The 26926-nt window shown below is 43.9% G+C and overlaps 1 long non-coding RNA gene across 2 annotated transcripts in view; it reads right to left on the bottom strand.

Annotated features, from left to right (window-relative positions):
* The window catches only part of LOC310902180, a 70125-nt gene extending 43550 nt beyond the window's left edge, over positions 1 to 26575 (bottom strand). Inside the window, exon 1 of one of the 2 annotated variants that reach the window (XR_014586538.1) lies at positions 25896 to 26575. This is a non-coding gene — a long non-coding RNA (uncharacterized lncRNA). The remainder of the gene's footprint in view (positions 1 to 25895) is intronic. The other variant, XR_014586539.1, reaches the window with a different exon arrangement.
* Positions 26576 to 26926: the final 351 nt, after the last annotated feature.

Raw genomic sequence — 26926 nt, 5'->3', positions numbered from 1 at the left:
TAGGCAAGACCTAGTACAAGGGGATGCGGATGCTGCTTTAATACAAATAACTTACATGAAATAAATAGCCACGTATTAAGGGTGTGAAAAGCCACAAGGAGAGTTACTAGGGAGATAGGTGGTGCTGTGACAGCCTATGTGATGCTGGGATTGCTAGAGGGTTGGGAATAGGAGCAGGGGCTGGGGACAAAGGGGCTGTGCCCAGAGCAGGGCTGGACAGTGGGGAGGTTCTGGCTTCTTCCTATGCAGCTTTTCAGAGATTGGGACTCACCATGATGTTTCAATAACATTTCTTTGTCCTGAGAAAACTCTTGGCACTGGCTGTACCTACCGCTAACAGCACAGGCAGGAGCAGGACCATCGGTGTGGAGCTGCTGCCCGCTCACCCCATGTACATTTCACACAGCTAACCACACAGCAGAGCCCACAGAATTAAACAAGTTTCGACTTTTTTTTACACTGTTTTTCTTATTTAAGAAATCCTTTCTTAAATATAGCAGACAATTTATCAGCTCTGGTCACACGGTGTGTGCATGTACTGGAGACTGCAGTGATAGTCCATGTTTTCTGTACCCAGCACACAGACATGAAGCACAGATTCATCCATTCTGCAGCAAACACTGCAACATTAAACATCATTAATTGTCATCTTCTGGCCACAAGACCAGACTTTCCCCTTTGGTGTTGACCAGGGGTCAAAGCTGATGCGCAACACTTAATCCGAAGGGTTTGGCAGCAACTACTGCAGGGAAAAAATATCCACCGAAGGCTTTTCACCCAGGAACAAAAAAAAATACAAAAAGCAAAATATAAGCTTGCCACTTAGTGAAAAATATGAAGGACATATTTAGACAATTAAGCCTTCACTCCTCTCAGTTCTTTGACCAAAATTGTTTCAAAATCCTTTTTCCCCCCTTTAACTATTAAAAACACCTAAGACAAATCTAACATGTATACACACTAACAGTAATACTTAGAATATGTGTCAACTGAATATCCATCCTGAAATTCAGCGAAAGGAGGAAGGCAGGCCCCTCTCTCCCACCAAACACTCAATAAATCAAGCAGCTTTTTCTGAACCCATGCATGGATTCGAGGAGCGCACGTCCCCTGAACGGTGACGCCGGGCAGGCGCTCCGGCCCTGCTCCCATATGGCAGAGCCGCCCCTGCCAGCGCAGGTAGCAGAAGGGGACACGAAGAAAGCAGCCTGACTTGGAAGCACATGAAGCATGGAAGGGTCAAACCGTGCCTCATCTGCTCCCGTTGCAAGCTACGCAAAACCAGAAGCGCTGGCATCTGCAATCCAGAACATCATTTGGCACAGTTAAAAATTTTAAAGTAATTTTCGATTCCACCCCCCCCCCCAGCACCACATGGTGAGTTTTGTCCTTCGGAGAGCCAAAGGCAAATACAGGCATGCTCAACATACATTGTCAAAGGGAGAGGTTTCCTAGCAACACCACTGATATGAAAGGAGCCGAAGTTTCCTTTCCAATCCCTTATGTGACTTTAGAGCAATTTGTAACGCACAGGGAACTGGAGGAGAAGTATCTAAGAAATCTGTCCATTCATCCTCACCCAAACAGATAAGCAAATCAGGTTTGCTAGCACCACAGTTACCAGGTGCTTTTAAGCAGGAGGTAAGATACAGCCGGACAGGAGAGAGGCCCTGGGCTCTGCCACCTGGTGCTACCTCACTGGGTCCCCCCAGGGGCCTCACACCCCAGCACAGACATGAGGTGCAGGGCACAGCTGCTGTCCCCAGCCAGGAGGGCAGCTCTCAGCTCTGTCACCATGCTTGGCTTGACTTAAGTTCACCGTAAACATCCTTGGCATTAGCTGGATTCAGGCAATCGCCTCTCACCCAGGCCCCAGCAGGCATTTGAGCAATTTGCAGTGGGCAGCTCAGCACCACCCGGCTGCCACCCATGCATAGTGCTGCTCCCTCTGCAGCCCCCAGATGGGAAGGTGTTGGAGCAAAATCCTGCTGTCACTGAAGAAAAGCCCCATTAGAGCAGGAGATCGAGCAGGAGAGCAGCCCCACCGTGACACAGCAGAGGAAAGTCAGCACTAGCTCCTGAGTGCCCACCAGCAGCCACTTCGCCAGGAGGTCTCTCCAGTCTCCCTGACCTCATGCCGGCTCCCTTCCTGCACAAACCCATGAATACCACAAGATTTGTGGTGACACCTGGCAAAGCCTTTGACACCATGAAACACTGCTGCTCTTTTCCTCCTTTTCCTCCTCAGTCCCCCCTCCCCAGAAGGAGGAAGGCCCTCTTCACTAAAGAGCAGTAGTGGAAAGGCCCACAGGTGTCCCAGCCAGGCCCCAGCCTCTGGCTTTAATCAAGTGTGCATGATAGGTTCCTAATTTAATCCTCCTTTCTGACAAACCAGGAGCCAAAGTGCTTAACTTAGAGACTGATTTTGAATGCCTAAAGCTATAGGGTTTGAACGCAGCACATTACGCTTAGCAAGGGAGCCATGACCCTGCTCAACTATACTAGGCCCAAGTTTCCCATATCCCAAATCTAATGGTGTGACTCGAGGAGGGAACACCCTTCACTGACCATTTCTAGAAGCAGCTTTTAGACAGCAGCCACCCGGCTCCAGAATTTGCAGCCCACAATGAGCTGACGGGGCTGGGGGCGGCTTATTTACAGGGCTCCGCGCAAGACATCTGTTCGGTCTGGCTTTTCAGCTAAAAGGGGATTTGTCTTTGGCAAATCAGTTTTGTGGGTCAGGAACTGGTTTCATTACAGTCCAAGTGTTTGGCCAACACTGATTTTTGTACCTTCTCCCAGGCAGTCTGTGTCAGAGAGACCGTGATCAATCATCCAAGGAGATGCGCTGCTAGAAACGATCAAATAAAATTAAAGCAGCTATCTGAGCAGTGTTGAGGCTTTTGACAGATGAGTGTTAAAATGCTTTCTATGAATTTAGCAGGGAGTAAGAAATTATCAGAAATACTGCAGGCCCGAGACCTGGCCCCACGCGCCCCGTACTTGGCGGAGGGGGGTTACACCACCCATCGCTGTATATCACCAGGACAGAGCAGGGCAGGCCAGCTGGGCACAGCACAAGAGGAAACCAAAATGAAAATGCTACTAAACCAGATGGAAATCTTGAAAAAGTCAAAAATAAATCTGGAGGATTTGCAGTTTATCATCTTTTCCACACAAGATACAGCCATATTCCCCTTTTATGCCTGTTTTCTGCATGTCTGTGAAGAAATGGTCAACAATCCCACTGAATCACACACCGCTGGGCATTAACTCTCCTCACTGTGGCAGGTATCAAACCCAGCCAGATGTGAGACTGTACCACATAATGCAGCATTGCACCAAAATACCAATAAAGATAATCTTCAGACATCAAGACATTTATCTTTAAGTGCAAAAAAAAATTTAAGTGTATTCCAGAAATCTAAACATTTACTTTAATAAAACATTCACATTCATTATCAGGCAAGATATTGCAAACAACTCTAAGTGAATTTAGTTGAACTTCTGAGCTGCGCAGGCTAATGACTATGCTGACCAGCTTCAAAACCGCATTAAGACTACTGATTATTTATTATAAAATGCCTGCACAGAGGGAGAGACCTAATTGTCTGATGAAGATCCCAACCCCTGTGGGTATCACAGCATACTATACCTGTAAGAGTCAGGGCTCATTAGCCTAATCACAAAGAGTAATACTGGGAGCAGAGCTCTGCAAAGCTACTGATTTTTTTTGTTACTTCCTATGAGTTTCACAGGAACACCCTCCCCCCCTCCTTTTTTGTTTTTTAATTTTGGTGGGGTTCTTTTTCTTGTTATTCCTATCCAGCAATAGACAGCCTGCTCCCCCAGCCCTCACCCCAGACACCAGCAAGCCCAGGCTCTGCAGGGCCACAAATGTTCAGCATCTCCTGCGGTACCTGATTAATCATAGCCATCCTCTCACCACACATGGAACCACACAGCCTGCTGAAGCCCAAACAGATGAGGGCGGTCAGCAGATGTGTGGGTGGTGGGGCTAGGCTGGTCTTTTATTTTGCATTAATCTTTCACGTACAGGGCCTGATGCAGCAGGGATTTCACAGTCCCTGTAATATGTATCACAGATGAGAAGTTTCCGCTTTATGCTGCTTTGGAATACACATACAAATTCATTCCATCTATGTCCCTCTGCCCCTCCTGTGCCTTGTTCCTTTTGAGGTTCAAGTGCAGATGCATCCAGGACTGGATTCATACCTGCATCTGTAATTTTCCTGCTCCTCTTCTGTGCTGCTTTCTTTCCCCTTTTTCTCAGCCCTTTTCCCTCTCCTCCAAAAGGCAATACTGAAAAAAAGGTGAGAGTGACCTTCCACAATGAGAAATATTGCAAGGATTGTCTAATCAGGCTGGTTATACACTTCTGTATAGCAAACAAGATTGCATTTTGCATCTTTTCTTTCCACCCAATTCATACCTTATAAATAAAAAATACCTATTTGTTCATCAGGACCATCAAACTGTCAGTGAAAGATCTCATGCTTACAACAGATTTTAATCTAGCTTCATCCACAGTCATTTTATAAATAGGGCAAAAAGTGGAGGCTTGGTTTTAAATGGCTCAAACGAACTCCCTTAAGAAACTACAAATCTTAAGAGACCTCGCTGCCAACAAGTCATTTTTGACAGTCTATCCGAGCATCTTCTGCTCTTGATCTCATCTTATTACTGTCAAGGATGGCCACTCTTATGGACCAATGACGTTTTCTTTGTGACTGCACCTCTCAAATACTGCTCAACCATTTCTGTCTCTCCTCTTCTTGCTGTGTTCAGTACTCATCTCTTTTCAGAAGTCCAGACCCTTGCTTGCTAAATGACTTTTTATTCATCAGTGTTTTCCTGCTGACTAAAGCACTATGAGTACATACATCCCAACTCTGTGACCACATGGACATCTGCCTTACATCTCCTTGGAGTTGTCTTATTTTTGCTGCCACACTGCATTGGAGCCGTTCTGCATCACTCACACAGCATCCTTGGCTTAAACATTTCCCTGGCAAGCTTATAACAAACTTTGAGATTCAGGGTTAGCTTCTTCTATCCATTTTTTTTTTTTTTTTTTTTAAAAAAACTTGCTCCCTTGGAATATTTGTACTTGCCATTCATTTCTTCTTTAAAATTTAGAAGACTCCTAGCTCCAGGCACTTAACAAACCCATCAAATGGCAATGAACCTCTCCAAGTTCACTGCTTCAACTGAGAATACAGCAAAAAGAGCCTAAGTTAGAAAATAAAAAAAAATGGTATTTTCTCCCTGGAAGGACACAGCTTCCTGCTTAATGGTGCGCACCACCCAAACGTGCCAGCAAACACCAGAACATTATTCAGGTGCCTCACATCAAAAGGAGAGCCTAGATTTCATCAACTGCTTTTGTCAGCTTCAAAGGCTTCTTACCAAACTTTTATCCCATCCCAAAACCATGAAAAACCCAAATCAGCCAAGGGTCCTGGGAGACCCCCAGGTACCCAACTGAGGGATCCGTGAGCCCACCTGAGCCCCTCCTCACACTATCACATTCACACAGATTTGCCTAAAGGAGACCATCTATCTTAAAATGAAGTACTTGCTGTAACAGTGGTAAATGTTACAAAGTTCAAATGCATGTTATGAATGACAACAAAAGTCCAAAAGCTTGAAGAATATTAAAAATGGACTGTGAAATCTTGGAAAAAACATTACACAGTCATATAACCAAAGAACATATTTGGCCTGCTTTCAGAGGACAGTCCATTTTTTTCACTGCTTTCTGGAGTTCATGGCTTAGGGTTATACAAAACATTTATTCACCTGTCGTCTTTGTGGCACGGAGAAGAGATGCAGATGGCACAAAGATTGGATCCCAATCTTGTTAGTATTAATGGAAGATTCCTGTCAGTTTAGACTGAGTTCAGAGTGTGAAAAACACAACGAAAACCAATAAATAATCAATATAATGGCCCTAAGAAGGGCTCATTTCTTCAGCTGTTTCCCCAGAAATTCCTTGGCATCACAAAATAAGAGGTGCAGTTTCGGTACCCGTGTATCAGTGGGCACCAACTCGCATAGTTCAGCCAGGACACCAGGGTGCTGATGGAGCAGGCCTCGGCGAGGAGCCACGACCTGCCTTGGGCACACGGCCACTGTCACAGCCTGGGCAGAGGAAACAGGTCCCCGGACACGAGATGGCTCCTCTGTGACAGCCTCACAATTCCCTGTCCTACCAGCAAATAGGGGTTCGCCCAGAGCTCCATTTTCTCGGAAAGCCACTGTAAGGGTCCCAACTATATGTCCTGCAGTTTCTCAACCACTCACTTCCAAGCACTGCATGATGTTCAAAATCAAGGGGAAGGGCTGAAGTGCAATTTATCTGGAGTCTGGTGCTCTCATCTCTCTCAAGGCACATGTACACACGCCAGGAGAGCAGTGGCAGGCTGTTAACCCAGCCCCTGGAGAGGCAATGAGTATTTCATGCCAATGAGTATTTCATTCTTATAGCAGAAGGACCACTGCATAAATGCTTCTTTAATCCGCAACAACACTGCTGGTCCAGTTAAATCCACAAAAATGAAGACGTGTGAAACTATAAAACCAAAGTTCCTTGGCTGGTGGCAGGGCTGGAAAGGGTTTAGAGAGACCATGTGCTTTTTAGGTTATGGGCTTCCTGACCGTGCAGCCGGTGTTCCCCTGCTTGTGGTGCTCCTTTGGGGAGGGAGCCGGCCTGACCTCCCTGAAAGCTCTCGCACAGACCCAGCCTGCTCTTGCCCTTCCACAGAGTGGTTTGGCACCAAAACCTGACGCCCAGTACACCAAAATGTATCCCTAGCTATGTATGCAGCCACTGCTATTTCCTTTGACTTGCTCCAGAGCTGTCCCAAGGGCCCCATGCTCTTGCTAAGAGCACACGACATCACATATTAATAATTACAATATATACACAGATGGCTGGACAGATGGACACTCACATGACAGAGTCGTGCTTAAAGTCAACACCTCTCCTTTCTCATCCCTGCTTCCTACACTCCCAGTTCATTTCCATATCCATTCCCTCCCAGCGAGGAAAGGTCAAAGCTGGTAGAGCAATGAGTAAAGAACACTTTTTGCTCTTAAATAAAGAAAAACCACATTACTCAACGACTGTTCATTTCCCATGCCAAGCTCACTTTTGTTCACTGTACAGCTCTTATTGAGATCATATATTTTTAAGTTCTTGGAGAAAGGAATCTCAAATCCTTCTTCATCATCCTATTACACCACTTACAGAAGATTCTCCAATGAAAGCCTTGCGAGTGGAAAAGCAGAGCAGCAGCTACACGCAGCTCCAGCTGCCCTCCTCCATGGTCTGAGCTTTTTCAAAGTGGCCAAAAGTATGCTAAGTCTTTGCAGAGCAGAAAGATCTGACTCCTGCTGGGTTGTAAAGAGCCTGGCTCTATTTTTATGAGATGGAAAAACACAGGGAGGGGAGGGTTGGAAGAAGTGGGGAGCAAAGACAAATAGTTATACCATGATTCACAGCGAGAGTATGCGCTCACTTAGAAAGTTACACTCCTTTGTTTCCCATTTCTTGTGGGCCAGAAAAACACTGATTTTAAGGAGAGCCAAGAGCAGTGGTGCAGTGGGTGGTTTCACACCTCACTTGGCATTTCCTTGCTGGATGTAATGAAGGAAATAGCACAGTAATCTGGGACTGCCACCTTTAGATACGTAAGGGCATCTAGTAAAGAAAAGAGCATCATCTGATCCAAGGGGGCTGAAGGCATCTCACACTGTAGCATGCCCGAAGCACACACCAGACGCATCCTGGCTCTGGCTCAGGAGACTAGAATTGAGCTCTTCTCCCCTGAGCACCCAAGGAAATGCAGCTCCATTCATGATAGGAAAGAAGCTGTACAAGCCTCTGTTAGGTCTCAAGGGAGCAGGGGGAAGGAACAAGCTGAAGAGAGCTCCTGCCCTGAGTAGAGTCACTCACTGCATGTACCTTGACAAATTTCATTTTTAGCATGCAATTTCACTCTAATTTTTTTTTTTAGAAATTACTCAGCAATATATAGCTACATACACATTTTTTGCACAGCAGTTTTTTTGTGGTGTCTCCGCAGACACTCCTAACACAGAGATATCCTCTCCTTAAGGCACAGATTAACAGTGTTATTCTATTTACAGAGCATTTCTCCGTGGCTTTACCTATTAAAATTACCATGTACCAAAGAATAGCAGAAAAAGTGTTAGAGGATTTAGATGGTATCACACCAAGACAGCACTGACTGTGCAAACACCTCCAACCACCTCATTTCTGACCTGGACCACACATTAATGTGGTCCTAGGACACTTTGGAGAAAGAACCTCTGCACCAATGCCCAGCAATTGGAGGTGGCTTTGGGTCTACAAGCATGCTCACATCTGTGTATTGTCAAATATTTTTTCCCAAGTGAGGCTTTCAGCTCCCAGAGCCTGTCCAACACCAAGTCCCACTAGGTCTTGTGCTGGCTCTTGTGCTTGCAATGGAGACCTCCATTTCAGGAAGATGATTAGAGGAAATGTGCAATGAAGTAGATTATATCTTTCCTCATTAAAGAAAGTTCTTATAAACCTGCATGAGATTATCATAAAACAAGTTTTTTCCTTCCCTTGACAGCTTTTGTTCTGAAAAAAATAATCTTGCATACCTCAAAAGTAAACAAACATCTGAGTCACCTTGGTTTGGGGGTGGTTGTGTTTTTTTCTTTGGTTACTGCCAGAAGCCTTACAATTTTCTTAAAGCATGAAAATCAAAATAATATTTTTTATAAAAAAAGATGACAACTTCAGATTTGACAAAGCTCTTTTTCTTGGTATCGACAAGCAATCATCATCTATCTTACAAATGGGTATTTGCCTCACAGCACATTTGTGCGATCACTGGATTTCTAGTCCTTTGAGAGCCAAGATAACAAACGAATCTTCACCTGCTTCAATGATTTCAAAGCTAATCAGAAGATAAAAAGGCTGGCAGGACCACTGACAACACATCGGCAACCAACAACAGATCTTTGCGGGACGTTTATGCATTTAAATTCCAAGCATGGGGAAGCTTGGACACACGTTTACAAATAAGAGGTGGCTAGGGCACAGCACGGACACTTGGAAGGCATGCGGACTCTGCCTGGACACCACACGGCTGCACCACCAGGATGGGGCCCGCAGAACAGCACCATGCACCCCAGATGCCACGCCTGCACCTGTACAGTGGCCTTCCCCAAAGACAGCCCTCTCCATGCAGATTTCTGCAGGGAGGCAAGAAAAGTAATAAGGACAGCAGATGCCAAGACCTCCCCATGAGAGAGGAAGGGCCCTAGAACAAACACTTGAGACATGTCAAAGGAATAGAAAATGTGGCCATCACCATGGTCTGAGGTATGAAAATTATGAACGACAGCTTGGATAATAGTATTGAGATCTTCACTGATTTCAAGTGGTACCTTCCTGATCTATAACTTGCTTAGATTCTTTTTCCATGTCATCATCTCAGGCCCAAAGTCCCCTGCTTGTTTTCTCCATGGGGTGTTCAAGATTTAACAAGGACAAATGATAAAATCCTGATTGTTGGTCAAGCACTGCCTTCCATTTGTCACGAAGGCCCCAAACATCTTCAGTTCAACAGCCAAATTCCCATCAAACTGGCTCCATGAAAGGCAATGTGCTGTATCTCAACCTTTCTGCCACTGTCTGCACTTGGGACTCAATCCAGTTTTTGGTGCCAAAAAGATCAATTTAGCTATTCCAAACACAGCAAGATGGACAATGGTATGAGTGGTAAAACCTCCGCAGAATCTGGTGCTCTCTGTTGCAACTCACTTGGGAGCCATCACAGCAATGAGTCAATATCCTGATCCAGGAAGTTCATCAGGGATGTAAACGTACTTTTAAGCTTTTACCTGGAAAACTCCTAAGTCTACTGATAGCCCAGTCTCCAAAAGAGTTTGCGCTCCAAAGCAAATGCTTATGTATGACTGACCTGAAATATGATAATCTATATATAGATACACCAGTCATTGAAAGTAATTATTCAAGCCTCCATCCAATAGAGGCATTGCAAAAAGGAATAGCCTGTATTCCCCAGCGGCAGTGTCAGGAGGCCGATCATAATTCTCTCGACTCGGAAAGCAAGCCCAGAGAGAGGTGGTTGGGGCATTTGACTCTGCCTTTGATGAGGGAGCAGTTGCTGAAGAAGAACTACGATAACCTCCTGACTCCAGAAAAATGTTAAAATGTGGCTCAGCAAGAATCTGATTGTTTTACTTTACCTCCTGACTCTCAAGTTCAAAGCAGCCAAGTCGTTTCAAAGACAGATGAATATATTTAGATTTTGGTGACTGATCACAAGTTTCCAAAAAGCTTACATATTCATCCCATGGGGAAAGAGATCACCGAGGGCAGCTGTAATTGGTCCAGGGGCGGTCTGATTATCTGCAGATTACCTGTTCCTTGATGCAAAGAAATAGCTGTCAATTTGCTCCGCGGGGCTCGGGAGGAGTTTCGGTGGGAGCCCAGATGTCATTATAAGCCCCTCTGACACGGGCCTCCCCCAGCATGTCCACTCAGAGCCACTCCGAGGGGCTGTCACAGGGCTTCTCTACCCTGACTAAATCTCAGCTACTGCGAGGAAAATAAATGGCATACGAGCCATTTATTACCCAATGCAGCAGCCCTGTGGCTCTCCTCTCAAGGGCTGGCACCACAGACCTGCCAAAAAGGCATCTTGGACAGCTGCGAGGGAAAGGGGGCCAGTGGGCCAGGGGAAAGCAGCCCTATGCCCAACCCAATGGCCACTCCGATCTGTTATGTCTCGGTCTTTGGTCAAGTTTGAGAAAATGAGTGAACAGTGAGTTTCCATTGCTACATACATCATCTTATCAACCTTATTTTTTGTGATATTTTGTAAATTACAATAAATTTGCTTTCTTCTGAATATTCAGATGCTTCAAAAGGTACCCAAAGGATGCAATTATACCCTAGGGAAATATGCTATTATGTGCACATATCATGTTTTGCATAGGCTTTCCAGCATCTACATAATTTATGTTTTTCTGCATAATTCCCCCTTTTTATGTTTCCTATGTGTTTGTGAGATAATGCAGAAGTCAGTTCTCTACCACCAAAAATACAGAAAGAACTTAAAGTCGGTATTCTTACTTCACCCAATCTGCTTTACTTCCCACAAAACCCTTGGAAAACCCCTGGAGAAATCCTTTCATATGCACCAAACATCAATGCCCGAGGAAAAACCCAGAAGGTCGAGGCAGCTCTCTGAAAGGAACCAGAACCTTGTCCACTCCCGTATTCATCTGGGCATTCAGAGGGGCCTCTGATGGATAACATTGAAATGGGAAAGCTTTTAAACTGTTTATAATCCTCGCTTCGTGTTTGAACCGTACAAAAATAATTCTCCAAAACTTTCAAGTCGCCTTTTAGCTTTCCATGCCAGTCGCTTGCATGCAAGCTTACTTTTAATAAAAAAGAATAAAAAGGAGAATTTTCAGTCAGGATGTAGTTAAAATTGATGTCTACACTTCCTTTTCAACTCATTTGCCTAGAGATTTTTGCTGGTGGATTTATATTTTTTTTTTTTAAACACAAGATTATAAAAGGTAGGGGGAAAGACTTTGTGCAGGTGACCCCACAGCCTGGTAAAGGGCTGAAGCCAAGATCGCCTCTGGTTTCTCCTTTTTGCTGGGGTGTGATGAATGACTGGTGGGCTGGAAGAAACCGCTGAATGCCCACGGTGCCTCAGGAGGTGAGGCACAAGCAGCAGGGACCCCTCACACTGCCCACCCTCAGACTCACCACGCCTCTCAGCCACAGGGGCTGCTCCCTGTGTCCTGGCTCCTTGAGCCACCAGAAGCAGGAGAAAGCTCCTTTAGAAGTACTTCTAGTAGAAATAACAGATAATCTGGCCCTCATCATTGCACTCGTTCTCAGGAACTCAGAAAAGTGAGCCCTTCAAACCCTCCAAAACAAAACAAAAAACACCTGAAAAAACACAAGAACACATCACCGTCTCCTAAGAAATCCCCTTCTGAGGGATGTTTCTTTTGGTAGAGGCTGCCAGGTGCTGCAGGAAGCAGCCTTGTGCTGGAGCGAGATGAGGCCTTGCTGCTGGAGCAAGCTGAGGCCATGCATGCCGGTAGGAACGCTGCCCCGGTTCAGCTGCTACAGGCAGTACGCTTTCCCACTTGGAGGGGAATGAAAACCCTTTGTTTTCCAAACAGGGAAAGAAAGACATTATGAAAACCACAGCTGACATCAGAACATCTCACCTATTCATCTCCAAGAACCCATCCTAATACAAATATCCGCTCCCAAACACAATGCCTGCCAGTGAAATTAGGAGCAAAAACCCATTTCCCTTTGTACCTTACCCAGAACGTCATGGGGTAATCCACTTATTTAAAACTCACTCCTAAGTCCATGTTAAATCAGTCATGGAGCAGTGCGGAGGCATTACAAGTATGTTTTCTTCTCCACAAACCATGACAGACTTCAAATTGCCAACAAAAAAAATGTCTCATGCGAATAAAAGAAAATATTTATGTTGTGGAACCCACAGCGTGAAACAGCAGGAATAAAATAATCTGGTAAAATTTAAAGAATAAGATTCTTTGTAGAATACATGAGAGAACACCTGCTGCTTTCCTTATTTTTTATTTATCATAATTAATATGTTCAAACTAAGCAGTATGCAGATGTATAAAAACAAACAGCTGAAAAAATAATGAATACTTTTCATTAAAAAGTTCATTTGAAGTTGAGAAAATGAATGATTAATTAATCACAACAGAATCTGCCTACTTAAAAGCCTATTGACATATGTTTCAAAATCATTTGTGTAATTCGAGATAACTAGCAGCGAGGACCGCCCGGCCCGCGAAGCTCTCTGCTATACAGAGCCAAGAGTTGGGCGGCTGACAGCCGCTGGGCGAAGGAAAGCCTGTCCTAAGCTCAGATATACAGAAGACCAGAAGAACGTTTTTTTCAGAGAACATTTCAGCACGCCTCAGTGCTTCTTCGGTGGTCAAATACAGTGCACACTCACCCATCTTCTCCCTCGTTATCTCTAAAGAAGCATGCAAGTTAGCAAACACACACACACCTCCCAGCAAGCATAAATTAGTAGCCAGAGATTGATTCCTTATAATCAACCAGTATTGATAAGTTTCCTAATGATTTGAAGGAGGACTAGGAAACAGCTGAAGGTTTCTAACAGGTGAAGAGAGAAGTCACCAAAGAGGCATGGATTTATTTTAATGGAAACTTAAAGACACAAGCCCAGGTCTGGGTTCAGTTGGGTTACATCAAAGGTGAGGAAGATGAAATAGTTAAAATGCAATTTGCCAAGGAAGCAAAGGACAGACAGGAAGGACAAGGGTCAGGTGAAAAAACAAGGTGCAGGAGCACCCTCCCCCTCCCCAAACACACACCTTCACACCCCCGCCCAGCATATTCTAATCTGTTGCTGGAGCAATTTCTTAAAATGCCTCTCTTCACAGGATATGTGAAAAATACCTTAGTTTTCAGCCATGCCTGCTATCTCAGGAGAGCATAAAGCTGTTTATACTAAAACTGTTTTGCCTCACCTTTGCACCTCTGCAAGAAGCGGTGCCTGTTCATGAAAGCATCGATCCCCTCTTGTTTCTATGATACTGCTCTAATCTAGAAACACAAAGAGGCTCATGTCATACATATATTGTATCGCACCTCCCGGGGGAATAGAAAAATTAAAACAGAGCCACGAGAACTCTGTGGGATGAAGCACGCCTTGCTCGCTGCCCCCGCGTGGCAGAGCAGAGGTGGGTGCTCGTCGCAAGGCTCTGCCCCAGAACCCCCCCAGCACCCCCTGCTTGCCAACAGTCCCACAACAAAGCCAAGCAAATCAGGGGCTGACCCCAAAGGTGCATAAATTAGAATTAATCTTTTACAAGATGGGGCAAAAAATAGAAACTACAAAGGAGAAGCCTGAAAGGATGCACTTGCTTCCATCCCTCCCCTTCTCAGAGCATTTCATTTCCACTCCTCCTACTGCAGCGTCAGCATCCAAACCTGACCTCAACCAAACCCCTGTAATGCAAGAAAAAACTCCTACAAATCCCTTTGCACAAAGTTAAACAAATTCCAAAACAAACTCTTTTGAACAGCAACCACCAGCAAGGCTTACCGGAAAGTAAATCTCGTTGGAAGGAAAAAGAAAATATAAATACAGTCAACACGAAATAAAACATAGCAGAGTCCATGAAGCTCCCTGGTCCTTCTGCATCAGCTCCTTGGTTACCTGAAACGACTCCCCCAAACCCCATCTCAGCCTCCTCCAGCAGTGCCAGCACAACTCTGCCCTCGCAGAGTTGGTTGGGCTTCAGGAGACCTCCGAGGTGACCAAGAAACAAGGAAGATGAGTGGGATTTGCTCAAAACTCAGGCTTCATTTCAGGTGGTTTTGGTGATGTGATAGTCAATGGCGAAGACCACTTTCTGCCCAGCAGGCTGTGTCAGCACACATTTATTGCTTGACATGACCCCAGCCCAGCAGCGCACACCCTGCCCATGCCCACAGCCCATCCTCCTGCCCCACCACACAAGCCTCTTCCCGAAGTCACGCACAGCCCATTACCGGGTTGTTCCATCTATTATAATCTCAGAGCGTGTTATTACATCCCTCTGTCCAAAATGTGATCTTAAGTAGCAGCTTGTACAATAATTAAATGTAGTAGTGAGAGCGTTGTTAAAGTCAATGAGCCAGTGCATCAGCAGTTTAAACACATTTAAGTTAACTTGATTGCACTGACTGCAAACCAGGAGAAGTTCCGTGCAATGGGTGGACGAGTGTACAGAAGCAGCATCTCCATGGGTTTGGGGGCCCCAGGCAAAGTCCCCCTGCCTGCCTTTCAGGGGTACATGCCAGTTCTTCATCTGTCTGCTGGTACTGCTCTTGGGCTGGTACCAAAAATAACCCAAATGCACCAGTATCTTGAAGAGAACATAGAGCAGCGGCTTCTTTCCTTTACAGTAGTGATGCTCTGAACATTTAAAATGAAAAGCACACAGGTACAGAAGGTCTCTGGAGGTAGGAAGTTATCACTGGACTTCATCCCAATAAGCCTTCCCCCTCCAATTCAAACATACCCCAGTCATGACCACACTTCATTCACTTTCACCTCCTGAACACATTGAAGTGGGGGTAATTTCAGCACAGTGAGGACCAACACTTTACCCTGATGCCTTGTCTCGAAGGGGTTTAAGAGTTTGGCCAAATTAAAGAGAAACAGGAAAACGTGCACAGTAACTGCTGGGCCCCACAGCCAAATAAAAATAAATATAACATATGACAAGAGACCTCAAAACTGCTTGAGACACACAACAAATAGAAGCTCATTTGAAGAAAATTTGGAATGTATTATTTTTAGAAGGAAACAAATCAAAAAAAATCCTGATAGTGTTTCAAATTAGAATAAAGGCTGGAGAAGCAATGACCAAATCTTACCTACTTCTAGAGTACTGCTTCCTGTATCACTGTGTAATTTGGAAAATAACAGAGGAAGAGCCTATAAAAGGAAAAAATATTTTTGTCCAGCACTACTTCCTCTCCCATTTCTACGAATTAACAGCGCTTTTTATAAGGACATTGGTTTGAATCCAAAATTATATTGAAACATTAAAAAAGGACATTTGGACATCTTATATTCTCTCCTTAAGTGAGAAAATTTATCAAAAATGACCTTTTTCATAAAAACCCACTTCAATAAACTGCGGGATTTTGATCCACAAAGCACTTGTTCAAATATTCCCAGACCAAAATAGTTATCCTTAAAGCACATATAGAGATACATCAGCATTAAGAAATAATGGCCAAAAAGTTTAATGAATATAATTTTTTTAATGAATTTTTGGCATCTGTCTGGCATGCCACGGTCAATAGAATTTATGATACATGGAGGAATGCCTATATGTGTTTTCTGTAACTTACACATAAAAATTTATTCTTTCGTGTTAGGCGGGCAGTGGAGCGATCCCAAGCAGTTCTGACCTCTGCTATTTGCAGAGCCCGCTGCTGGCAGAGGCTGTGCTCCCGACTGCAGCAAATAGATTATTTTCTCACTCAACTTTTTTATTTATAATATTACAAAAATAAATGTGACATGTTTAGGGGATGTGTCATTTTAGAAAGCTCAACCAAGGCACATTTTGGACTTTTTATTTTTAAGGGTCGCCCTTTTTAAAACAATTTCCCGAATAGTTTTCTATTTTCTATGTAGAAAAATCAGATCATAACACTCAAATTTTATACAACATATGTTGGTGTCTTCAAAAAGTAAATACATGGATGCCTTTACGAATCTTACTGGACCAAGAACAATACTAAAATTCCTTTCTATAGCAAAGAGCCATCTCAGCATCACTGAAACTGAGACACAGCCAATACAAAAAGGAATTGAATAAGTGAATTTTTTTTTTCAGCAGGTTCCTGAGCACTGTCCCAGTTCTGAGCAGGCAGGAGGGATAAAGAGACACCTATCAGATCTACCTGAATAATAAGTATTATGTTTTCAAAACTATCTTAGCTGCAGCCAGTCCACCTGCTTCACAGGAAAAAGCATCTCACCCAGGTCTAAGGCACAGCTTCAGCTTGCTGGGATGCAGCAGCTCTTAAATTGCACAAATATTACATTTGTGCTTAGTGCTTTCTTCAAAATGCCACTGCAGCTCTGCAACGGCAAGGGAGCAAAACAGTTTTTGGAAACTGAATTTCCAGAGCACTGGGTAAATTCCCCACAACCTGACAAGCAAAGCCTGCTCACAAACAGGCTGGGCTGGAGCTGTCCTTTCATCTCAAAGCAGGCTTGCAGTAGTACCTCTTAACTAATGGCATATAAAAGATGACTATTTTTGAAATATTCATGTAAGAGAGGTCTATGATCAGGCTGTACTAAACCCCAGGAGTGTAAATGTCTGCTCCACTCCTGTCCCTGCCCTTTCTGCTCTGCTCTTGTCTTCAAAAGCCACAAGCGCTGAGATTTTCCCTTTCCTCCTGGGGAACGAGTGTGGTTTAACAGCTCCCCGTGTTGATGCTGGCACAGACACGCTGCAGGGGCTCAGGGCAAAGCCCTGTTGACGCCTCCCTAATTCAGGCCTTAGAAGCCATCAGCACGGACACATCGAAGAGGTACTCGGTTTTTTGTGGTGTCTGTCAGCCCGTGTTGTTCAGGCAGCGTTGGCACATCACAGGCATAGCTTACGTACTCAATTTTCTTAAAATAATTATATGGCTTGCTCTTTAAAGCATAGTTGTTTTCTAAAATAAACCTAGGAAAACTAGTATTATGATCTTCTGTTCACTGTCAGCAATTCTAGATCAGCTGTCACCAAACCAGGGTTTCCCCGACGGCTTTTTCCACCTGCCAGCCCCAAAGCTCAGTCTGGGACAGGACAGTCAGGATGGGATCTCCTTTGGCTCACCCATCATCACCAGGAGTGACGCTGTGCAACCATGCCCATTGCATCCAAGAAGAGACAATTTTGACTGTAATAAGTGGCAAACCCTCACACATCATCTTCAGTAATTTCTCATCCACATATTTGGGGTTATTTGTTGCTGAGAAGTGATGGAGAGCAGCCCCGTGCGCTTGGGCGCTGGGGCTTCCACACTGACCACCAACGGGCTCCCAGCACCCACGCAGCACAGAATTACCCACACATCCTTACTGGCACCATCAAAATCACTAACTTGAGCCAGTTGTTATAAATAGCATGCATGGAGGGAAAAACAGGATCTTGTAATTGATTATTTAGTGCAAAAAGAGGAGGAAAATTATCACAGGTGGTGATGGCAGATGTGACAGCCCAGGATACTTGGCAAAATATGGAGCATATTTGATTAGTGATATGGATGCTTCTACGGCATTGGCAGCTCCACTTCTGTTAAACCCTTTAAGTAGGGTTGTACATAATAAAAACTAAATGGGAGTTAAGAGTTTATTTTCTTTTTGCTACTTAAATCATTGTGAACAATTGCAGATTCTGTCTGATATTAGCTAGCTAAGTAAGGCTATAAAATTCTTTCAGTAAAACAATGGTAGCAATTAGGCGTTTAAAAACTGACCATCACTGTCAGATCTCAAAATGGATGCGTGGCCACATGAAAGGCAGCAGCCATACATATCATGTCATGGCACAGGGCCAAGGATATTATATTTCCAAACAGTGATTCTAAAGGATATTATTACAGTTAATTAGTGAATGCTAATTAATTTTTATGATTTTTTTCCTCTTCCCCATTATTCTAATATTTTTGCCCGGTGGAGGTCTCGGGAGAAGCTGGAGATGTGCTGGGTGGGAAACCACCCCTCCACGGTTCTGCGCAGGGACACGCTGCTGGGCAGGCACTGCCCTGTGCAATACAGGATCAGCACCGCTTGCATCCTTAAAACCACAGGTCCCTTCCCAGAATTGCACCCCCCTCGCAGGACCTGCATTTGCAGAGATGTTTTGGCACATCCTCATCAATAGCACGATTCCTGCTGCCTATTTGCAAGCCAGGCAAAACCCATGCTCCTTTTCCTGCAGACCTGGGCGGGGGTGGGGAGGAACAAAACAAAAACCCCTTTATGGTAACAAACCCAGTACAGAGACAGTAACTAAAAGCATGCTGCCTTTTTTTGGGCCAAGGAAGCCTTCCTGTACAGCCCTCAGCATCAATCTGGGAAGACATCTACCTTCCTTCATGGAATTCCTGTACATTATTTTGCACATTTGATAAAAGAAAATATGAAGAGAAGCAGTTGTTCAGCCTTCCATGGGATGCATGGATAATGAAGAATTATGGGGCAGAATGACTGTACAACTTAATTGTTTTCAGTAACAAGCCTCTTAAAGGCTGGTTTGCCCAGGCTAATTTTTCCTACACTTCTTATGCATCTGCAAGAGTATGTAATCAGGAAGGGTGTGTGTCCATCACACAAGTCTCTCTGCACAACACCAGTGCAATTACTCTCCCAAGGAAGTTTCACTGATGTGCAGAGGCAAGCACGGGGCATCCTGCAAACAGGAGAGGGGCTGGAGCAGGGGGACAGGAGCGCGGTGAGGTGCTGAAATGAGGGACTGAGGGACCCACGCTGCACTCACCAGCTTCATCTGTCTCTGCCACTGTTAAGAGCAAACAAATTGTTCCTCATATAGCTCCAGCTTCACCCTTCACCTCCTGAAAGATCATGGAAGAAATATGCCACCAGTACCCAGGAAAACTCCCACAGCAGTTTGTCCGTGCTAGGTTCAGCATTTTATTTTTCCTCGCTGAAATATAGCCCAAATATGAGCCCTTTCCTCACACAAATCTTCTACAAATCTCCCTTTGTTCGGAGCCTTTAGACAAAACAGAAAATTTAATACTGTAAATCTCCAGGGAGAGAGGGAAGGTGGAACGGTCAGAGACCAGCAGGAAAAGGTGTTTCCAGGCCACGTCCCCAGGCCTGTGACCCCATTGCCACCAAGAGCTGCCCACCTGGCCTTGAAGGGCACCACTGAGCAGGACGGGCAGACGGGGACAGACAGACCATACACCTGCAATAAACTCCCACTACACCACTGGTCTGGGCATCAGACTACAGCCAGCACTGAAGCAGTGCTTCTGTTGCAAAGAACAACAATAAAATGCAATATTTCTATTTTTTTAAATAAAGCCTATGAACCATCCCACCCCTTTCACGCAACCAGGATGCTTCTCTCTTTTATGCTTGTTTTTGTGTGCCACAAACTTGCACTCTCTGGTCTAATTCTAGCATTCTTTTGGTTTTTAATTTAAAATCACTGTGGGTGAAGAAGTTGGAAAGGAAATTTATACTTCTAATCTTTCACATGATTTTAGCAACCTTATGTAGTATTGGCCCCTTGCAGAGTCATCTTCTGACTTGCTGTAAGCTTCTCTTTGTGGAGAGAAATAAAGGAGCCAAAACTTCTCATTTTTACAGCACTCATTTGACCCTAACTGTGTTTTGTTTTATTGAATTTACTTGTTTACAAACACCCACACCCCAACCCACCACCTACGCTCAGCAGGGAAAGCCACCCTTCGTGTTGACACCAACGCTTCTTCAGTGAAGCAACAACAGATGCTTTCAGGCCCCAGCCTGCCCCCACACCTCCTCCCCAGTTTAAGTCCCAGTTGCACAGGGACCTTTGGCCAAGCCTGTCCCCGTCCTCACCCCAGCACGAGCCACGCCACCAAGCCCTGCCCGTGGTGCCCCGCACCGGTTTCACCAAACTGAGTACCATAGATGGGAGAGGAAGGTGCCTCCTGGAAATCAGTGACCACACACTTCCAGGACATCCTTTATCCTAAGAGCCACAGGACAAGGTAATGATGTAAAGGGTAAGAACAAGAGGGAAATAAATATTACAAGGGCTCCAGTGCCACATTAGCTAGTATGTCTCCATTTACCTAAGCACATCTGGAAGCCACTGCACAAAAGCTATGTATGTTTAATACACCACCACCACCCATTCTCCTCTCTGCCTTATTCCTGCCAATACCTCAGCTCCCAATTCCCTCTCATCCATGCACAACCACTCATTCAACAGGAAAACGCTGATGCAAAAAAAAAAAATGAGCTGTGATTTTTTAAGCAATTTGATAAGTATTTTGAGTGCTAAATAGATTCTCTGCATACAGAAACGATCACATTTTTGCCATTCACCAAGAATGAATATCTAACTGCAATCAAATCAGCGCTTCAGCTGCTACCAAAGCAGTAACTGCTGCTTACAGTATCTTGTGGACATGTCAGGCATGTTGAGCTCAACCCACCTCTACTATCAGTCCTGGTTAACTTTCCTTCTGCTATGTCCACCACGAATACCCTTAACCATGGCATTTGCAGTGCACTGATAGATCAGCACACCTAATTTAGAGGTAGCAACAGCTGCTAGATAAATCTATGTAGCAAAGGCAAAAATACTGCTCTAAATTCAAACCTTCCCTGACCCTTATTAAGGATTTCATGCAGGAAGAAAAATAAAAGGCGGCTGTTCCCCCTGTTCTTCCTAGGTTACCCCTTAGAAAGCCTTTGGATGGATTAGCCGGAGTAACACGTATCAGCCTGGACGCTGACGTTTTCTGAGACAAATGCTTGATTGATTTGTTGCACGGCCATTTCCGCTGATTTTCCCTGCCGCGAGGTTTGGGGCCCTGTACCTGCAGCACAGCCAAAGAGGAGTCCCCAGGGGCAGGCAGCAGAACACCAGGCAGAGCAAGGCCATTAACAAACCACTGCAAGGAAGCCTCCAAAGGGTTGAAGCTGGAAGGTGTTTTCAGAAATATAACGCAAGGCTTTCCAGGATAAAAATATTCTGTTATAAAGTGCCCACATTGAAGTGATCCATATAAGAAATTCCAAAAGATTTCATTCTGTTTCTCTTAAAGCGGACTCCTAAGTGGCATTTTTAAGCATAAAAGGGCCTAAATTGAGATGAAAACAGCTAAATGCAAAGCTTAACACAAAACCAAAACCTGTGTTTCTGAGGGCTTATAACTACATTTTTATGGGTTTGTTTTTTCCTTATTGCTGAAGTGAATGCAATTGTGTTTGCATGCCCCATGTCTGAAACAGGCTCAAAAATTTTAATACGGAATAGGCACACCTCGAAGCTCCCCTGCTGCTGGCTGCAAGCAGAACTGAGAAGAAAGTTGGCAAGAAAAATATTTGCAAAAATATTTTAATGGTTGCCAATTTTCATAGTGTTATAGCAAGCCTGACCATGGCCAGAGATTTTCTTGAAGCCTCGGCTTTCACAAGCAGAGATTAGAAGAAAACAGTGACTAACAGAATCAGAGCTCTCCTTCAGATGAGCAAGAGTCACTAGTCCACATAGTTGAAAAACTCTTAAAAATATGTTCCAACTACAACATATAGACTCAAACAGAAAGCAAAATAAAAATAAATTCACTGTTAGAAATGCAAATTTTTTTAATAAATTATTTTTTGACCAAAAAACCTGATGCCAAAGATAGCAGTTGCTTGGTCAAAAATGTAGCTGCCAGGAACCAGAAACCAGGGATTTAAGTCCCTTTGTATCAGCTTCTACACATAAGGCTCGCTTTCTACTAGGTATCTTGGGGCTTTCATCATCAGTGGGGAGAGGGAACAGGAAAGGCAGGGTGAGGGCTTTCCCAGAGGGATGGGATGTGCCTAGGACAGTTGGAAGGGGAAGCCCTTGTCTGCCCCTGTCCTCCCCACCACCTTTGGAAGTGGCAGTGGCAAGATGCTGGACTCACATCTCATCGCTGGCTGCCCAAATCCCCATCAGAGGGGATGCACCTCAGTGTTACCTGCATGAATTACGAGGATTAAATCATCCCAAACTGCAACCAAGTAGTCACCGCACAGCCTAAGCGACCAAAAGCAAAGCCCAGCTACTAAATACTGAATGTGAGTGGAGAAGCACAGTTAATCCAAAATAATCAATAAGTGGAAAAAAATCACATTAATTTTTCAGACAATTTCAAATGCTGAGCATCTTTATCCAGAAGTTTTCTTAATCCCACACAGCATCAGGAGGTTGAGGTAAGGGCTGTGCCTCTTATAGCAGCCACAGCCTCCTGCTCATGCTGCTGCCTGTCCATCTGTCTGTCTGTCCATGCACCTGGGCTCTGGACTGGTTCAGTCCCCAGCAGCACTGGAGCTGGACACCAAAACTGCCCGATTCCTCTGCACTACAAGGCTGTCTCTTCAAATAACTTCATTAAAACATCTTACTCTCCTCCATCCCAAGTCTGTCTTGGAAACTCCCAAATCCCAGGACCACAGGGGTTTGCAGGATGTGGTGGCAGCAGCGCATGGAGTAGGCATGGGGCCAGGCCATGCCTGGCAATCACTGCCTGCAGCCTCACCTCCAGAAGTCCACTAAAAGTAGTCAGGATAGGTGGTGCTCACCAGGACACATTGCAAAGTGCGGGAAAAAACATGGGAAATTGTACATCTGCAGGGAAGCGGTGCAATAAATGTTTAAGGACTGCTCTCACCAGCCCACTCTTTCCCATCAAATTGAGGTCTTGCTTTGGTTTGTCACTGAGTTTGTCTGCTCCAAAACTGTGGTTGTCTCAGTGCATTTGTGAGGTCAGGCAAAATCCTTGTGTTTATACATCCTGCATCAGAGACACACTGCCATGTGATTTGCCTCAAATCCTCTGCAGTCCTTTTCCCTCTGTCCTCTGCAGCAAGCACAGAACACGTTTTTAGCAAGTACCTCTATTTTCAGTTCGGTTTGCACTGAGCCAGTCTGATGACCTCATTCAAAATGCAAATAGAAGAGTATTTTTGGAAACGCCTTTTGCAACTTTTACCTGTTGCATCGGGCTCCTCATTGTTAGGCAGAGAGCAGAGCTTTTCTAAGAAAATATAAAAAGCACAGCCCAAGAATGGGAGCACAAATTGGAGTTGCCCTTCCTGCCCAGCACCAAACCCATGAGCACCACATCCACATGTCTCCAGGGATACCAACTCCAAGCAGTTCCCTGGGCAGCCCATTCCAAAGCCTCACCGCCCTTGGTGAGAAGAAATTCCTCCTGGTGTCCAACGTAAGCCTCCCATAGTACAACTCAAAACCATTTCTTTACATCCTACCACTTGACACCTGATATTTATCCCTATCACCTGAGAATTATATATCAATTATCTCTATTTAAAGCATAGGAGCAACCCTAACAGACATCCTTATATCTTTCTAGTAGGGGCCACAGGTTCGAGATTGCAGCTGTAAATGTTGAAATAGCCAAGGTTACAGGTATCTAAGAGTCATTTACCTGCTGATAGTAGTGTGAAATGAGCTAGGAGCTTCAGACTTGTTTAAGTAATCACCTGGGTGGTGAAAACAACTGAAACCACTGAGGCAGTTGGCACCCCTGGCTGGCAACATCAGAAGAGAGGTCAGAAATGGGGAATCTCCTCATTTCTATTCTAGATCCCTAACTCTCGAAGGAGCTATGACAGCCAATTTATTCATTCATCTTCTAACAGAAGAGGACCAACTGCTAAGCCACAAAAATGAGGTAAACAATTTCTGAACCTACTAAATATATATATATCATCAGATCTGAAGTTTGCCTAAAAGGTCACAGACAGCTCTTGCAGCCAAGAATTTGGGAATGCCCCCAATAGCACATGGCTGCCACTCACAATCTGTCTGGTGAACATGGAATACAACTTTTACTTGTGTGCAAGAATAAATCAACACTTGGAGCAAGTCACATATGATGGAGAACAGAAAACTATCAAAAAACCAGGAACATTTGATCAACAAGTAGGAACATTTAATACTCCAGGAAAAAAAGTGAGATTTAAATGCCTGGCAATTATCTGCATAATAAGTTTAAGTGTTGAGAAACTGTAATTATAAATACTGCATTATGCATTCATATATTTTCATGCTCATGTAATATTAGAATTTCAAAATGTCATGACACATTTTACTTAAAACATTTATTTATTGACAATTAGAGCTATTCAAATAGCACCTACTTTTCAGTACCTTCAGCTGTTTTCTTCAGTGGTGAATGACAGACCAGAAACAGAAGTAGAAATAGCTCAGGTGTGATGTGTCAATTCTTTTTGATACACACTACATGCTATTTCCTTTTCTTAGAGCTTCTTTTCTTAAGGCTGCCTCTCCCTCTATATCTCCAGAACAGTAAAATTTGCTCTGCAGAGCAGATACAGTAATGATACTCCACAGCCACTAAATAATACATGCTTCTCCTTTACTTGTTGTATAATTTTTGGCTTTGCTTCCTCCTTTGCCAGCTACATAAGGAAGATTCATGCCAGCTTTGCATTTGTTCATCAGACCAAATACAAGAGCTAAGACAAACTTTCCATAACCCTCATTAATCTTTTCCAGGCCAAGCTCACCATTCACAGCCAGTTCTTACAGGACAAAGTGGGCAGAAGGAAAAGCTCCTTCGGAGAACGCAGAGCAGGACCTGTGAAAAACATGATCACTCCTCTGTGCAGCCCTCTTTAGATCTTGTTGGTGGGAAACCGTAGATAGATGGTGGAAAACACAGGGCCCAGGGGCAGACATTGCTCCCTGGGAGCAGCCCCACAGCCCATGCAGCTGCTCCCTGCCCAGGACTACAGAGTCTTGTGGATGCAGCAGCTGAAGCTCCTGGCCTAAATCTTTTGCAAATCTGAAGCCCTCTCTCTCCATCTGAGCAGGCTATTTGTAGAGGGCTGGTTTTATTCACCCCAATTTAGTTTTTTAAAGGGAACAGCTTTGAGCCAAACCAGAAGAACCAGACTGAGCCTAGAAAGAAACTTCTCTAAGGCATTCACACAGCCCTTGATACTTTCCCCTCTACTGACTTCCTTGGTGAATTTTCTCCCTTTCTCCAGACAAGGATCTATTCTAGATTTTCCTCCTGAGCACATAAAGGGAGAACTTTGACATTTAGCAGCAAACTAACCAAAATAACTTTAATACTACATGCAAAATAACATAGCTTAGTCATTTCTTAGATTTAAACATGGGAAAAGGGAGGAAATATCAGATTTTACAAGATTTTTCCCAGTTAATGTCTTAAGGTTGCTTAAAACAGCCTCAAGATAGAAATATATCATGAGGCCACTAAAAAGCAGACTTGAAATCCAACATATACATGGAGGAGCCCTCTCTGATCCTTAAAGAGGCAAAAAGTTAACCTCAGTATCATTTCCCATAATTTGAGGCCACAAAACAAAATTCAGTTTGTGGGGGTGGAAAAAATAAAATAAAATACTCCTTTTCTACATTAAAAAAAATAAAAACATCTTCCTTGTGAACCAGAAAAAGGAGCATAAATGAATGAATGAAAAAACTATGTACTTTACCTCTTCCATACAGAAACCTCCCCAGCAGCATTTCAGTTCTACCAGTTCAATGCCTGGGTGTGTTCCCCTCTATTTAAAGACTTGTTGCCCCCTAATTAAGCCATCTGCAAGTTCACACTCCAGCCATGCCCAGTCAATCAGGGTAACGAGCAGGTCCTACCCCGCTGCTGGGCACAGCGGTATCAGCGGTGCAGAACCATCAGGATGCTGCCCCCAGGGAGCCTCATCGCTCTCTGCTGGGAATAACTGCAGCGCGTGGCACAAAGCGAGCGTCCGCTATGAGGGAAGTGGCATCCAAAACATGCACCCCCACGTCGTTGCAGAAGGGATCGCTAGCAGCAAGCGTTAGATCGGCAGATCCAGAAAATTTGTCTAAAACTCTGGTATAAATATCATGGTTAAAGTCTGGTGGGCAAACGAGCTTCTCGTAGCAAAACCAGTACTTATGACATGTAGTTATCTTCAGATCTTTAGGAAGTGCTAATTGCAACCCTGCATCAGCCTTACAGAGTATGCAGAAACCCTGGAACTAGCAGTTGCGCAAAAATCTGAAATTAATAAAATTTCCTCTAAACCCATACTATTTTTCTAATGACAGAATTTTTATCAATTCAAAAACTTGGTTTTCTTTATTTGCTTCATTGTTGTTGTTTTTCAGTATTGTAACATGTTAGCCTGGCATAGTGGGTAACCCATTGGTTAGCAGTGTTCATGAAAGATTACTAATATAAAATAAACTTCTGCTCCCAGTGCTACAATTACAGATAAGATGCATCTGGATTCAAATATATATATATATATATAAAATAAACATATATATATATAAAATAAATTTATATATATACTTTTATATATTTTTATATATTTAATATTTATTTAATTTATATATATACTATATATAAATATTTTTATATACTATATATATTATATTTATATATTATATTATTTTTTTTGGAAAGGTCAGGCTGGAATTTCATTCAAAAAAAAAAGTCTTTATTTTTGGATAATGAGGTTTTTACTCCTTATATCAT

The sequence above is a fragment of the Anser anser genome (assembly GCF_964211835.1).
Source record: "Anser anser genome assembly, chromosome: 7".
Lineage (NCBI taxonomy): Eukaryota > Metazoa > Chordata > Aves > Anseriformes > Anatidae > Anser > Anser anser.
Note: the sequence above shows the minus strand (reverse complement) of the source record. Positions and strands in the feature narration are given on the sequence as shown.